Consider the following 16,564-nt stretch of genomic DNA (forward strand, 5'->3'; position numbering starts at 1 on the left):
TTTTATTTCTCAGTCCTGAAGATATGCAAGAGGCAAAGAAATCTATGAAGGAAAAAGGTATAAAAGCTGAAGATGTTAAGAATTTACCACCTATTGAAGAAATACATGGTCTTAATTTACCGCATGTTGAAGAAATACAAGGTATTGATGACCCAACACAGGTAGTAAAGGTAAATTCTCTCTATAGATATGATAAAGCTGAAATCCCTCTTACTAAGTTTGCTAGCCAATGCTTAGATGAGTTTGATAACTTTATGATTAAGCAAGAAGATTTTAATGCTTATGTTGGTAGACAATTGAAACATAATGCTTATATGATTGAACACTTGAGTGATTATATGGCTAATGTTAAAGGTGAACTAAAACTTATTAGTAAACATGCTTCTATGGTTACCACTCAAGTAGAACAAGTACTTAAAGCTTAGAATGATTTGCTCAATGAATTAAATAGTAAGAAAAATGATAATGTTGTTAGAGTTATGACTAGAGGTGGTAAAATGACTCAGGAACCTTTGTGTCCTGAGGGCCATCCTAAGAGAATTGAGCAAGATTCTCAGAGAAATAATATTGATGCACCTAGTCCTTCTAAGAGGAAGAAAAAGAAAAATGATAGGACTTTGCATGCTTCTAGTGAACCTGTTGTAGACACACCTAAGAATCCCAATGATATTTCTATTTTTGATGCTGAAACCCAGTCTGGTAATGAACATTAACCTAGTAATAATGTTAATGAAGATGTTCATGTTCATGCTCAACCTAGCAATGATAATGATGTAGATATTGAACCTGCTGTTGATCTTGATAACCCACAACCAAAGAATCAACGTTATGATAAGAGAGACTTTGTTGCTAGGAAGCACGGTAAGGAAAGAGAACCATGGGTTCAGAAACCCATGCCTTTTCCTCCTAAACCATCCAAGAAAAAGGATGATCAGGATTTTGAGCGCTTTGCTGGAATGATTAGACCTATCTTTTTGCGTATGCTATTAACTGATATGCTCAAAATGAATCCTCATGCTAAGTATATGAAAGAAATTGTTACTAATAAAACAAGATACCGGAAGCTGAAATTTCCACCATGCTTGCTAATTATACTTTTAAGGGTGGAATACCAAACAAACTTGGAGATCCAGGAGTACTAACTATACCATGCTCCATTAAAAGAAACTATGTTAAAACTGCTTTATGTGATCATGGAACCGATGTTAGTGTTATGCCTCTCTCTTTATATCATAGACTTGATTTGAATAATGTAACATCCCAAATTTGCAATTTGGAATGTTATACACTAGATCATCATGCATATCATATTTTCTTACATTTTGGTTGATCCCAGAAATTTCACGCAACTCAAGGACCTTCGGAGTGAGTTGGAGATTTCGTTATTTTCATATTTGAGAGTTTTCTCAAATTTGAAAAGAGGATCATTTGATTTATTTATTTCATCTTGAATTATTTTTCCAATATCAAAATATGAGAGAGGGAATAATATGACTTTCCCAAATTTAGGAAAAATGAAGATTTAATGAATAAGTCAAGTTTTGGTTTTGCCGGAGTTTTTGCTTGCATTTTATTTGGATAGGGAAAAATGCGCGTTTTCAAAAAATTGCATTTTAGGCCCGGAGTAAAGTTCATTTTGTTCGGCTCATTTTTAGGAGTCGGGGAAAATTTACTTTAGATTTTTTGGAGCTCGTTTAGTTTTTCTTTCTTTTGTTTTTCTACGCGCGTAACCATTTAAAAAAAAGGAGCAGCGCCCCGCCTGGGCCAAGGGCCCAGCCGGCTGGCCCAGCCGCCAGCCGCCCTGCGCGCCAGTGCCAGCCGCCAGCCGCAAGCCGAGTCCGGCTTGGACTCCAAGCCGCCGCCGCCCTTGCCCCTTGCCCCTTCCCCAAGTCTCTAGGCCCCCCTCCTATATAAATACCAAGCCCCCCCTCTCCTCCCCAAGCCGCCGCCGCCTATAGCCGCCGCCGCCTAGCCGCCGCCGCCTAGCCGCCGCCGCCGCCTAGCCGCCCCGCCGCCTAGCTGCCGCCGCCGCCCTTGCACCCCGCCGCCGCCGGAGGTAGCCCCGTGCCGCGCCTCTTTTTCTTCCCCGGTCCGGTTTTTTTTCCTAAAAGAACCGTTCTGTTTCTTTTCTTTTTCTTCCGGTTTTTGTTTCGGTTTTCTTCCGAAACCCTAGATCGGTTTTCTGTTTCTTTTTCGGTTTCTTTTCCGAAAACCCTAGATCGGTTTTCGTTCTTCTTTCGGACCGTTCATCTCAACGAACGTGATCACCAATTTTTCCCGGTTAACGATGCCCGTTCGTTTAACCGTTCTTCGTTTTCTTTTCGTCGGATTTATTCCGCGATCGTGATCTCAGATCCGATCTTCGTTCTAGTCTTTCTTCCCGCTCGTTTATCGGAATCAGGTGATTCAAGCGCTTGGAATTTCGTTTCGAAACCGCCGTTCCGTCTAATCAACTTGAACAAGCTTTTGCTACAGTAAAATTTGACCTAGTTTCAACTTGCTATTACGGAGTTGCTCTTTTTCCGCCGTTTGTTTTTCCGTCGTCTGTTCGGTTCTTTCTTTCTTTGCAACCGGAGTTCTTAAATTGAACTTTCTGGTTCGTTCTCTTGTTCGAGTTTTACCCGTGCATTAGATGAGTACTTATTGTGTGCTTGTTGTTTGTCTGCGATAGATCACCCGGATTGCGCCGCTTGTTACTTCGAAACCCTAGGTCTCGCGGATCATCAGCAAGGCAAGTAACACTTTGATCATACCTTTTCTACAACCCATGTTTTATTGCATTAGATCAATCCTCTCACATTGCTTGATTAGGATCTAATTAAATTTGAGGGATGGGAAGTAGATGAGGTAGTACCTGTTACCTGTTTATTATGAAACCTTTGGGAGTTACTTCTACGTTTGCTTATTATGCCATGCTATGCTAGTAGACGTGGATTGGGTGAGTGATATCCATGACAGATGTGAGATTGATAATTTAAGGGTTTACCTAAGGTGGCAACTTAAACACACATCTGGGTGGATTGAGGCACCTGATGCCTATCAGGACTTGTCTGTTTTTATTTCGGACCGCCACCCAGGCTCAAAGGGATCATAAGATCTTTCATGCTAGAAACTTCCGTGTGCAGCCACAAGCCATTATGGGCTCTGGCATAGTTGACTAAGTCGTGCGAACTCTTACGGGTAGACTAGCAGATGTAGGGGAAAGTAGGTGTACCGGTCTACCCACATGTAAGGTGCTAGCGCTTCTGAAAGACTGTGTCTCGGTCATCCGTCTTCTCAAACACCCTGTAGTGCGAGAAACCAAGCGGAGGCGATCGAGTCTTGTGGGGAAAAGTGCGCAAACCTCTGCAGAGTGTACAAACTAATCATGATTAGCCGTCTCCCCGGTTATGGACAACTTGAGTATCTAGTACTTGAATATCATGTGAATCTCATCATGTTACTTCTAATTAATGTTGTTGGGTTTTAAATTACTTAATTGGGATCGGAATGCTGTCAACCATTCTCGATGTTTAACAACCACCATGATAGTTAAATAAATTTATTACTTTGTAGTAGGGAAAAACTGGCTTTACGGAAAACTGTAACCATAGAGCTTTCCACCAGCCATATATGCATATAGTATAGCTGTTTCATTCCATTACTCTCTATGTGTTACATTGCCAGCATATTCCATGTGCTGACCCGTTTTCGGGATGCAACTTTCATGTTGCAGACTTTTCAGACGACGAGTAAGGTGCTTTTAGGTCGTGGTTCTATACTCAGTGATGCCGTTGGAGTTGATGGACCCATTTATCTTTCGAGTCTTCCGCTGTTATCACTATTAGATGGCCTTAAGCCATTTTTATTGTAATAAGTTCTCTTTGAGACAACGATGTAATAAGTGTGTGATTGCCACTCTTCTATAAATCCTTCGATGTACTGTGTGGTGTCAGCATTACTGATCCAGTGATGACACCTGAGCACAGAGCGCTTGATCCATTCGGGTCGGGTCGCCACAGAGATGGTATCAGAGCACACGCTGACTGTAGGACACGACCACTAAGTTAAAGCCATAGATCATCATTCTCTTCTCATTTTCTAACTCCTCATCTTTTCTACTCTTTTAGGATGACGAACGTGAAGATTAAGTATGCTCAACCCGATGAAGGCACACCATTTGGATTTCACCTGAAGGAAGTCACCAAGTACCTGAACATTGGATTACCAAGCTTCACGGGGAACCTTCAACGCCACTCTGCCTGAAGAGGAGCGCTGGAAGATTCAAGCTCACGTTCCGGGAAGAACATTCGCGCCAATCACGAAGCCCATAGATAGTGTTCTCAATGCACCAACCTGGAGTCTGGGAAAGAGCATGACAGCTCATATCACCATAGGACGCATTGGAGAAGTTTACCAAGAAGACCTCAAGGACACTATCTACCAGATTTGCGGACGCCGAGATGAACAATGGGAGTTAGTCAGCACCAAGAAGGATAGATCCATTGCATCTTTCATCCAGGAGTTAAACCAGCACATTCGACGCCACGAGAACCAGATGTGCAATGATATGATAGAGTTGAAGAATGCGAAGGCAAGGATCATCGAGCTAGAAGGAGAACTGAATTCTACACGCAAGGACTACATGGACGAGATCGTAGCTCTAGCAAGACACAATGGCGATCTTAAGCAGGAGATTGAAGAACTCAAGAGGAAGTTAGCAACCAAGGAGGAAGACGAGTATGTCGCATGTCCGGACAACTACATCATCATCGACGACACCGATTCGGATCCAAGTGAACCCGACTTTGAAGACGAAGCTGGGGCAGATATCATGGAGTCTTCCACCGGTTCAAATTTCTAGATGACCACCAGATAGTAGTAGTATTCCGCCATGTAAACATCATAGTCGAGCACTTTTGCGATAGTTTTAGACCGTTTGTATGCCCTTGTTTGATTGAATGGAGTGAATTTGTGTGCATTTGCTCATGTGCATTGGGGTAGTGTTTTCTCTTTAGACCTCACTCTATTCTTAATTCTCGTCTTTTCTAAACCCTCAGATGCCTCCGAGACGTGACAATGGATTTCCACCGGAGCTCACTCAATTGATCCAGCAGCAGAATCAATTGATGCAGATGTTAGTCCAGAACCAGCAGAACAACAACAACAACCCACCATCACCACCACCTGTTGACCACTTAGCCCGTTTCCTTAGGTTGAATCCGCCGGTGTTTTCAAGTAGCACCGAGCCAATAGTAGCAGACGATTGGCTCCGTCAGATAGGAAGGGAGTTGACCACTGCAGGATGCACGGATGGTGAGAAAGTGAAGTTTGCCGCACACCAGCTTGACGGACCCGCGGCAGCATGGTGGGAGAATTTCACAGCCACTTACCCAGTTGACACTGTCACATGGGATCAGTTTCAGCAAGCTTTCCGCACTGCCCATGTTTCCGCAGGAGCTATGGCCATGAAGAAGCGTGAGTTTCGCAACTTACGCCAAGGAGGAAGGACAGTTGGCCAATACGTTGACGATTTCAGCAAGTTAGCACGTTATGCCCCAGATGACGTTGCTACGGATGCAGCTAAGCAGGAGAAGTTTCTGGAAGGACTGAATGATGAACTAAGCATGAAATTGATGGTAGCAAGTTTCAACAACTACCAGGAGTTGGTAGATCGTGCCATCATGATTGAAGGAAAGCAACAGCAGATTGAGAACCGTAAGAGGAAGTATGGACAGGGGAAGTATAACTCTGGAGCCCAGCAGAAACCCCGTTTTACCCCTAAACCGGGATTTCAGTTTCAGCATACCCATGGAGGAGGTAGTTCGCACAACCATAATGGCCACAAGAATGGCAACGGGAATGGAGGAAGTAATGGACAGAACCATACCACCCCATCGACCCCAACCAAGAGAGATCTGAGTCAAGTCACTTGTTTCAAGTGTTCCAAGACCGGACATTATGCCAATGAATGTCCCGAAGGCCAGAATGGAAATGGCAAGGAAGCTCTGGGAAGAAGCCGAACCCTTTCAATAGAGGACAGGTGAACCACGTTAATGTGGAGGAGGTTGAAGATCAGCCCGATGCAGTAATCGGTAAGTTTTTGGTTAAGTCATTTACCGCACTCGTTCTTTTCGATACTGGTGCATTGCATTCATACATATCAAGGGGATTTGTGGAAAAGTATAGCCTGCCCACTAGGATTCTTAAAACGCCCATGTTAGTAAGCTCGCCAGGAGCAGAGTACATGGCCAGACAAGGATGTTTCCATGTGCCATTAAGTATAGGAAGGCATGTTTTCCCAACGGATTTAATTATTCTGGAGTCCCAAGGTGTGGATGTGATTCTTGGTATGGATTGGCTGTCGATGTACGGAGGAAACATCGATTGCGCCAGTAAGACAATTTTGCTTACCACACCAGAAGGAAGAAGGATCAAGTATGTATCCCGGCATGTGCCAAACAGGACACAAGTAAACTGCCTAACAGGAGTTGTGCAAGAAGAAGTACCAGTGGTAAAGGATTTTCCTGATGTATTTCCTGAGGAATTACCAGGCATGCCACCGGATAGAGACATTGAGTTTATGATTGAGTTATTGCCAGGTACAGGCCCAATATCGAAGTGACCGTATCGGATGCCAGCAAAGGATTTGGTGGAAATTAAGAATCAGATTAAGGAGTTATTAGATAAAGGTTACATTCGCTCAAGTTCTTCGCCTTGGGGATCACCCGTACTTCTAGTGGAAAAGAAGGATGGATCATTAAGGATGGTTGTAGATTATCGTGGATTGAATGAAGTAACCATCAAGAACAAATACCCACTGCCAATGATCAACGATCTGTTTGATCGGTTGCAGGGAGCTAAAGTATTTTCCAAGATCGATTTGCGATCAGGGTACCATCAGTTGAAGATTCGAGAGCAGGACATACCTAAGACAGCATTCACCACAAGATATGGACTGTATGAGTATACCGTTATGTCATTTGGATTGACTAACGCACCTGTCTATTTTATGAACCTGATGAACAAAGTGTTTATGGAGTTTTTGGATAAGTTTGTCTTAGTGTTCATTGATGACATCCTGGTTTATTCAAAGAATGAATAGGAGCATAAGGAACATTTGCGTTTGGTTTTGGAGAAACTAAGGGAACATCAGTTATATGCCAAATTCAGCAAATGCGAGTTTTGGTTAAAGGAAGTTGGATTCCTCGGGCACGTTATATCCGGAGAGGGTATAGCAGTTGACCCCACAAAGGTTGAGACCGTAATCGAATGGGAAGCACCAACGACAGTTGGAGAGATCCGAAGTTTTCTTGGACTCGCAGGATACTACTGGAGATTCATTGAGAACTTTTCAAAGATTGCAAAGCATATGACTAAATTGTTGAAGAAGGATACTAAGTTCAAATGGACTGAGGAGTGTGAGGCTAGTTTCCAGGAGTTGAAGAAACGCTTGGTTACCTCACCAGTATTGATTTTGCCAGATCAGACCAAGGATTATGAGGTGTATTGCGACGCTTCACGTCGAGGACTTGGAGCAGTGCTTATGCAGGAAGGGAGAGTTGTTTCGTATGCTTCACAACAACTGAAGCCTCATGAATTGAATTATGCCACGCATGATTTGGAGTTAGCAGCCGTAGTGCATGCATTGAAAACGTGGAGACATTTCCTCATTGGAAATCATTGTGAGGTGTACACGGATCACAAGAGTTTGAAGTACATTTTCACGCAGAAGGAATTGAACCTCAGACAAAGGAGATGGTTGGAGATCATCAAGGATTATGACATGAAATTGCATTACCATCCCGGAAAAGCTAATGTGGTAGCTGACGCATTGAGCCGTAAGAGCCATGTCAATATGGTAATGACGGGAGAAGTACCAAAGGAGTTAGCAGAAAACCTTCGTGAGCTATGTTTGGAAATAGTTCCGAGAGGCTATGTAGCAGCATTGGAGATTCAGTCAACATTGATGGATAAAATCAGAGAAGCTCAGAAGTCTGACAAGGAGATTGCTTCTATAAAAGAGAGAATGAGCAAAGGAAAAGCAAAGGGATTTCGTGAGGATGAGCACGATACCCTATGGTTTGAGGACCATGTTTATGTGCCAAATGACCCGGAGATCAGGAAGTTGATTTTGCACGAGGCACATGATTCACCGTATTCGATTCACCCCGGGAATACCAAGATGTATTTGGATTTGAAGGAAACATTCTGGTGGACCGGAATGAAGAAGGATATTGCAGCATATGTAGCAGTTTGTGACGTATGTCAGAGAGTAAAGGCAGAGCATCAGAAGCCAGCAGGATTGTTACAACCATTGCCGATACCCGAATGGAAGTGGGATAAGATAGGCATGGATTTTATCACAGGACTACCCAGGCCGAAAGCAGGCTATGACTCGATATGGGTAGTAGTCGATCATTTGACAAAGGTGGCACATTTCATTCCAGTTAAGACCACTTACACCAGTGCTAAGTTGGCAAAGATATACATGACTAGGATCATTTGTTTACATGGAGTTCCAAGGAGTATCGTATCAGATAGAGGAACCCAATTTACCTCAAAGTTTTGGAATCAGTTGCATGAAACTTTAGGAACTAGACTAGAGTTCAGCACAGCTTTTCATCCGCAGACAGATGGACAGACCGAGAGAGTCAATCAGATTTTGGAAGATATGCTGAGAGCTTGTGCACTAGATTATGGATCTAGCTGGGACGATAACTTGCCGTATGTGGAGTTTTCTTATAACAACAGTTACCAAACCAGTTTGAAGATGGCACCGTTCGAAGCTTTATATGGAAGGAGGTGCAGGACACCGTTGTCATGGGACGAAGTTGGAGACCGTCAATTCTTTGGACCAGATTTGATTAAAGAGTCTGAACGGAAGGTTAAGTTGATTCGCGATAGGCTCAAGGTAGCCCAGTCCAGGCAGAAGAGCTACGCAGATTCTAAACGCAAGGAGACAGTTTACGAAACCGGAGACAGAGTTTATCTTCGAGTATCCCCACTTCGAGGAGTTAAGCGCTTTGGAGTTAAGGGAAAATTAGCACCCTGTTTCGTTGGACCGTATAAGATCTTGCAACGTATGGGAGAAGTCGCTTATAAGTTGGAATTACTAGAGGGACTGTCAGGAGTTCATGATGTATTCCATGTTTCTCAGCTGAAGAAATGTCATGCCGAGATGGCGGAGGTACCACTAAGAGATACCGTGCCAGTCGAAGCGATCCAGTTGAAGGATGACTTAACATATGAGGAGAAGCCAGTCAAGATTCTCGATTATGCCAGCAGAGTCACCCGCAGCAAGGTTATCAAGTTTTGCAAAGTTCAGTGGAACCACCACTCAGAGGACGAAGCCACCTGGGAAACAGAAGAAGATTTGCTCAAGGACCACCCTCACCTATTTTCTAGCCAACCCAAATCTCGAGGGCGAGATTCATCTTAAGGGGGGTAGGTTTGTAACATCCCAAATTTGCAATTTGGAATGTTATACACTAGATCATCATGCATATCATATTTTCTTGCATTTTGGTTGATCCCAGAAATTTCACGCAACTCAAGGACCTTCGGAGAGAGTTGGAGATTTCGTTATTTTCATATTTGAGAGTTTTCTCAAATTTGAAAAGAGGATCATTTGATTTATTTATTTCATCTTCAATTATTTTTCCAATATCAAAATATGAGAGAGGGAATAATATGAATTTCCCAAATTTAGGAAAAATGAAGATTTAATGAATAAGTCAAGTTTTGGTTTTGCCGGAGTTTTTGCTTGCATTTTATTTGGATAGGGAAAATGCGCGTTTTCAAAAAATTGCATTTTAGGCCCGGAGTAAAGTTCATTTTGTTTGGCTCATTTTTAAGAGTCGGGGAAAATTTACTTTAGGTTTTTTGGAGCTCGTTTAGTTTTTCTTTCTTTTGTTTTTCTGCGCGCGTAACCATTTAAAAAAAAAGGAGCAGCGCCCCGCCTAGGCCAAGGGCCCAGCCGGCCGGCCCAGCCGCCAGCCGCCCTGCGCGCCAGGGCCAGCCGCTAGCCACAAGCCAAGTCCGGCTTGGACTCCAAGCCGCCGCCGCCCTTGCCCCTTGCCCCTTCCCCAAGTCTCTAGCCCCCCCTCCTATATAAATACCAAGCCCCCCCCCTCTCCTCCCCAAGCCGCCGCCGCCTATAGCCGCCGCCGCCACCTAGTTGCCGCCGCCGCCCTTGCACCCCGCCGTCGCCGGAGGTAGCCCCGCGCCGCGCCTCTTTTTCTTCCCCGGTCCGGTTTTTTTCCTAAAAGAACCGTTCCGTTTCTTTTCTTTTTCTTCCGATTTTTGTTTCGGTTTTCTTCCGAAACCCTAGATTGGTTTTCCGTTTCTTTTTCGGTTTCTTTTCCGAAAACCCTAGATCGGTTTTCGTTCTTCTTTCGGACCGTTCGTCTCAATGAACGTGATCACCGATTTTTCCCGGTTAACGACGCCCGTTCGTTTAACCGTTCTTCGTTTTCTTTTCGTCGGATTTATTCCGCGATCGTGATCTCAGATCCGATCTTCGTTCTAGTCTTTCTTCCCGCTCGTTTATCGGAATCAGGTGATTCAAGCGTCTGGAGTTTCGTTTCTAAACCGCTGTTCCGTCTAATCAACTTGAACAAGCTTTTGCTACAGTAAAATTTGACCTAGTTTCAACTTTCTAGAACCGAGTTGCTCTTTTTCCGCCGTTTCTTTTTCCGTCGTCTGTTCGGTTCTTTCTTTCTTTGCAACCGGAGTTCTTAAATTGAACTTTCTGGTTCGTTCTCTTGTTCGAGTTTTACCCGTGCATTAGATGAGTACTTATTGTGTGCTTGTTGTTTGTCTGTGATAGATCACCCGGATTGCGCCGCTTGTTACTTTGAAACCCTAGGTCTCGCGCATCATCAGCAAGGCAAGTAACACTTTGATCATACCTTTTCTACAACCCATGTTTTATTGCATTAGATCAATCCTCTCACATTGCATGATTAGGATCTAATTAAATTTGAGGGATGGGAAGTAGATGAGGTAGTACCTATTACCTGTTTATTATGAAACCTTTGGGAGTTACTTCTACGTTTGCTTATTATGCCATGCTATGCTAGTAGACGTGGATTGGGTGAGTGATATCCATGACAGATGTGAGATTGATAATTTAAGGGTTTACCTAAGGTGGCAACTTAAACACACATCTGGGTGGATTGAGGCACCTGATGTCTATCAGGACTTGCCTGTTTTTATTTTGGACCGCCACACAGGCTCAAAGGGATCATAAGATCTTTCATGCTAGAAACTTCCGTGTGCAGCCACAAGCCATTATGGGCTCTGGCATAGTTGACTAAGTCGTGCGAACTCTTACGAGTAGACTAGCAGATGTAGGGGAAAGTAGGTGTACCGGTCTACCCACATGTAAGGTGCTAGCGCTTCTGAAAGACTGTGTCTCGGTCATCCGTCTTCTCAAACACCCTGTAGTGCGAGAAACCAAACGGAGGCGATCGAGTCTTGTGGGGAAAAGTGTGCAAACCTCTGCGGAGTGTACAAACTAATCATGATTAGCCGTGTCCCCGGTTTTGGACAACTTGAGTATCTAGTACTTGAATATCATGTGAATCTCATCATGTTACTTCTAATTAATGTTGTTGGGTTTTAAATTACTTAATTGGGATCGGAATGCTGTCAACCATTCTCGATGTTTAACAACCACCATGATAGTTAAATAAATTTATTCCTTTGCAGTAGGGAAAAACTGTCTTTATGCAAAACTGTAACCATAGAGATTTCCACCAGCCATATATGCATATAGTATAGCTGTTTCATTCCATTACTCTCTATGTGTTACATTGCCAGCATATTCCATGTGCTGACCCGTTTTCGGGCTGCAACTTTCATGTTGCAGACTTTTCAGACGACGAGTAAGGTGCTTTTAGGTCGTGGTTCTATACTCAGTGATGCCGTTGGAGTTGATGGACCCATTTATCTGCCGAGTCTTCCGCTGTTATCACTATTAGATGGCCTTAAGCCATTTTTATTGTAATAAGTTCTCTTTGAGACAACGATGTAATAAGTGTGTGATTTCCACTCTTCTATAAATCCTTCGATGTACTGTGTGGTGTCAGCATTACTGATCCAGGGATGACACCTGAGCACAGAGCGCTTGATCCATTCGGGTCGGGTCGCCACAAATAAGTTGACACCTACTGAAATATCTTTGCAAATGGCTGGCAAATCAACTCCTATACATGTCAATATTTGTGAGCTTGTGCCTGTTGTGGTTGCAAACGTTACAATTTTAACGGACTTTGTTATTCTTGATATTCCCAAGGATGATAGTATGTCTATTATTCTGGGAAGACCCTTTTTGAATACTGCAGGGGCTGTTATTGATTGCAGCAAAGGCAATGTCACTTTTCATGTCAATGGCAATGAGCATACGATACACTTTCCGAGGAAACAACCTCAAGTTCATAGTATAAACTCTATTGGAAAAATTCCATCGATTACTTTTGGAGGTTTTGAATTTCCTCTTCCTACTGTCAAGAAGAAATATGATAGTCTTATTGTTGGGGACATGCATATTCCCGTTGAGGTAACCTAGTGTTATTCGAAAATTCTCCGGTTCCATGTTATTCAGAATGATTTTATTAACAAGACCTGATCAACCTTGTTAGTGGATTCCGTTTGATGAGCATGAGATGGATGAATTTAGAAAACACAACTCTTTGTAACCTCTTTTTACTTTCTGTTATTTATATTAAATAAAGCAAAATAGTAATTTCTATCTGTTTTCTAAATTATCCATGCAATAAAAAATACCCCAAAAATAAAAGTTCTCCAAATGCCCTAAAATTTAAATATGATTTTTTCTGGAATATTTGAGAATATCTGGCACTGAAAACGAGCAGGGGGAGCAAGCACCTGTCTACGAGGGTGGAGGGCGCGCCCTACCCCCCTGGGCGCGCCCCTACCTCGTGGGCCCATGGTGGCTCCCCTCCACTCATGCCAGCTACCACACACTCCTTCTCCCTCCCAAAAATACCACTAGCCAGCTCAAACCCGAGTCCAAGCGCATCTTGCTGCCATTTTCGATCTCCTTACTCAAAGCACCTCTCACAAAACTGCTTTGGGGGATTGATCTTTGGTGTGTGACTCCTCCAATGGTCCAATTAGTTTTTGCTCTAGTGCTTTATTCATTGCATATTTTTGTTGCTTAGGCGACCCTGTTCTTGAGCTTGCATGTCAAATTTGTATGGTCAATAGTAGTTTTAATGCATGATATATCCTCTAGGCACTTGTGGGAGTAGTTGTTATCAATTTTGTTGAGTTTGGTTTACTTTCATTTTGAAGTTACTAAAAATTTTAGAAATTTTTCAGAGAAAGAAATATGTTTAGGAAAATGTACCAAGGTGGTCCTTCAAGGAAGCAAGGACCCAGGCTCACAATACGTAATGCAGATGATGAACCACCGAGGGAAGCTCAGGTGCGGTCTTGTGAGTGGCCGTCGGAGGACTTTATGGATCGAGCAGGAATCAAGGAAGAATTTAACGCGTATGTGCGTAATGCTGATCTTGAGAGCTTCGAGGCAGATAAGTGCCGCCAATACCACTATCTCACTGATTCCTTTGTGAGAAGGTTTGAATTTTCATCATCACTCAATTCTCAAACTGTCCTATTTGATCTTTATGAAAATTATTATACAATGGACTTAGAGGATTTTAATACTTCTTGCAAACTTCCACAATGGGGAAACACTAGTGAGCCTCGCAAATCTGAGTTTAGAGATTTTCTTGCTAGTATAACTGTGGGGGAATCTAGAGATATAACACAAGCTACCATAGGGAGCATTCATTTTCCTGCTATACATTATTTTGCTCTCTTCATAGGTAGGTGCATAAATGGTAAGGATGAAGAATGTCACATGTGTGTCCTTGAGCTCAGTATTCTCAGGAGTGTTGTATTAGGAGATAAACAATACAACTTGGGGGCTATTGTTGCACGTAGGTTGCATAATAATTGTACTCATGGAGATTTCTTTGGTGGAATTTATGCAACCCGTCTAGCTAAATTTCTTGATATACCCATACGTGGGTATGATATTGAGTTGCCTCCTGTTTATTTAGATTATGAGGCTATGGTTCGTCATCAGTTTGTTGAGAGGAACAATCAGTTCCTCCAGTACCGAATAATCTTTGAGAGACGACACACCTATCACGTCGCTCTCCCTGCTCCTGTTTTCTTTGACTCTCAGGGAAAAGGGAGATATGTTATAACCAGGGAGGAGGCGGACGAGTATAAGAGGAGGACGGAGACGGCTAGCCTCCAAGCTGCAGCTCATCAGGCAATTTCCTCTGCATCACAGTACGACCCCAACTATTACTATGGATATCCGCTAGGCCAGCCGTGGCCATAGACCATCTTAGGCCAAAAGCCTAAGCTTGGGGGAGTACGTATTTCTCACCGACATTAAATTTATGTTCACACTCATGCTAGTTGTCGGTGCTCATACTTTTTCATTGTATCATCCATGCTAGTTTATTTTCCTTTTTATGTTTTCTTCTTGTGTGTTTAATAAACCTTAAGAAAAACAAAAAAATAGTTGTAGCTTTTAATTAGTTTACTTTTCATGCTGTAGTACTAGTAATTAAAAAGAAAACCCAAAAATATTTCTTGTTCTTCTTTTGTTTGTTGAGAGCTTTCCCGTGTAAATAGTTTATATTCTTTTCTTTGGGGGTCGAGAGGAGAAGACCATAATGAAAATGTTGAGTGGCTCTTATACGCATTATTGTTGATCTAACAAAGAGCACATATTACCTTGTCTTCTCTATTCAATTGAATGCTTGCAGATTCTAGATTAGTCGTATGCACGTGCACTATTATTATTACCCACACTATTTGGTCGTGCAAGTGAAAGGCAATAATGATGATTATATGATGAACTTATTGAGATGAGAAACTCTGGTATGAACTCGACCTCTTTTGTTTTGGTAAATATGATTAGTTCATTGTTCCTGATTCAGCCTATTATGAATAACCATGTTTGCAATGACAATTAGAGATTATAGTTGCTTATGCCATGCTTAATTAGCCAGGAGCTTATAATGGTTTACCTTGTGTGCCAACATGTTATTAAAATGGTTGTGATGTGGTATGATAGGGTGGTATCCTGTTTTGAACAATTTGAGTGGCTTGACTTGGCACATGTTCACGCATGTAGTTGAAAAAAAATCAACATAGCCTCTACGATATTTATGTTCATGGTGCATTATATCCTACTCATGCTTGCATTCGGTGTTGATTAATTTTAATGCATGTTCATGACTGTTGTCGCTTTGTAGCTGGTCGCTTCTCAGTCTTCTGCTATCCTTCACCTGTACTAAGCGGGAATACTGCTTGTGCATCCAATTCCATAAACCCCAAAGTTATTCCATATGAGTCCACCATACCGACCTATATACGGTATCTACCTGCCGTTCCAAGTAAATTTGTATGTGCCAAACTCTAAACCTTCAAATAAACATTCTGTTTTGTATGCTCGAATAGCTCATGTTTCAACTAGGGTTGTTCGTATCTTCCATGTTAGGCGGGTTATTCTCAAGAGGAGTGGACTCCGCTCCTCACTCACGAGAAAATGGCTGGTCACCAGGATGCCTAGTCCCATGCTTTATGCAAATCAAATCAAAATAATTATAAACAAAACTCCCCCAGGACTGTTGTTCGTTGGAGGCACTCGTTGTTTCGAGCAAGCCATGGATTAATGCTTGTTGGTGGAGGGGGAGTATAAACTTTACCATTCTGTTTGGGAACCGCCTATAATGTGTGTAGCATGGAAGATATCGCCATCTCTTGGTTGTTATGTTGACAATAAAAGTATACCGCTCAAAATATTATTCATATCTATTTCAAAATCGAGCTCTAGCACCTCTACAAATCCCTGCTTCCCTCTGCGAAGGGCCTATCCATTTACTTTTATGTTGAGTCATCATCCTCTTATTAAAAAGCACCAGTTGGAGAGCACCGCTGACATTTGCATCCATTACTGTTAGTTTACATTGAGTATGACTTGACTGGATCTCTTTTACCATGAATTACAATGTCTAGTTAGTCCTTGATCTTTAAAGGTGCTCTACATTTATGTTTTGCAGTCTCAGAAAGCGCTAGCGAGATACCATCTTGTTATATCATATCATCATTGTTTTGAGAAAGTGTTGGCATCCGAGATTTATTATTATTGCTCAGTAGTTGATTATGCCATTGATATGAGTAAACATGAGTCCTGAATGTTATTGTGAATATGGTTAGTTCATAATCTTTGCTGAAAACTGGAATGCTGGCTTTACATATTTACAACAACAAGAGCAAACAGAGTTTGTAGAAGTTTTTCTTTATCACTTTCAGTTTATCAACTGAATTGCTTGAAGACAAGAAAAGGTTTAAGCTTGGGGGAGTTGATACGTCTCTGTCGTATCTACTTTTCCAAACACTTTTGCCCTTGTTTTGGAGTCTAACTTGCATGATTTGAATGGGACTGACCCAGAATGACACTGTTTTCAGCTGAATTGCCATGGTGTTATTTTTGTGTAGAAATAAAAGTTCTCGGAATGACCTGAAA

The sequence above is a fragment of the Triticum urartu genome, chromosome 3A (genome assembly GCF_056163025.1).
Source record: "Triticum urartu cultivar PI428250 chromosome 3A, HENAU_Tu73, whole genome shotgun sequence".
NCBI classification, from domain to species: Eukaryota; Viridiplantae; Streptophyta; class Magnoliopsida; order Poales; family Poaceae; genus Triticum; species Triticum urartu.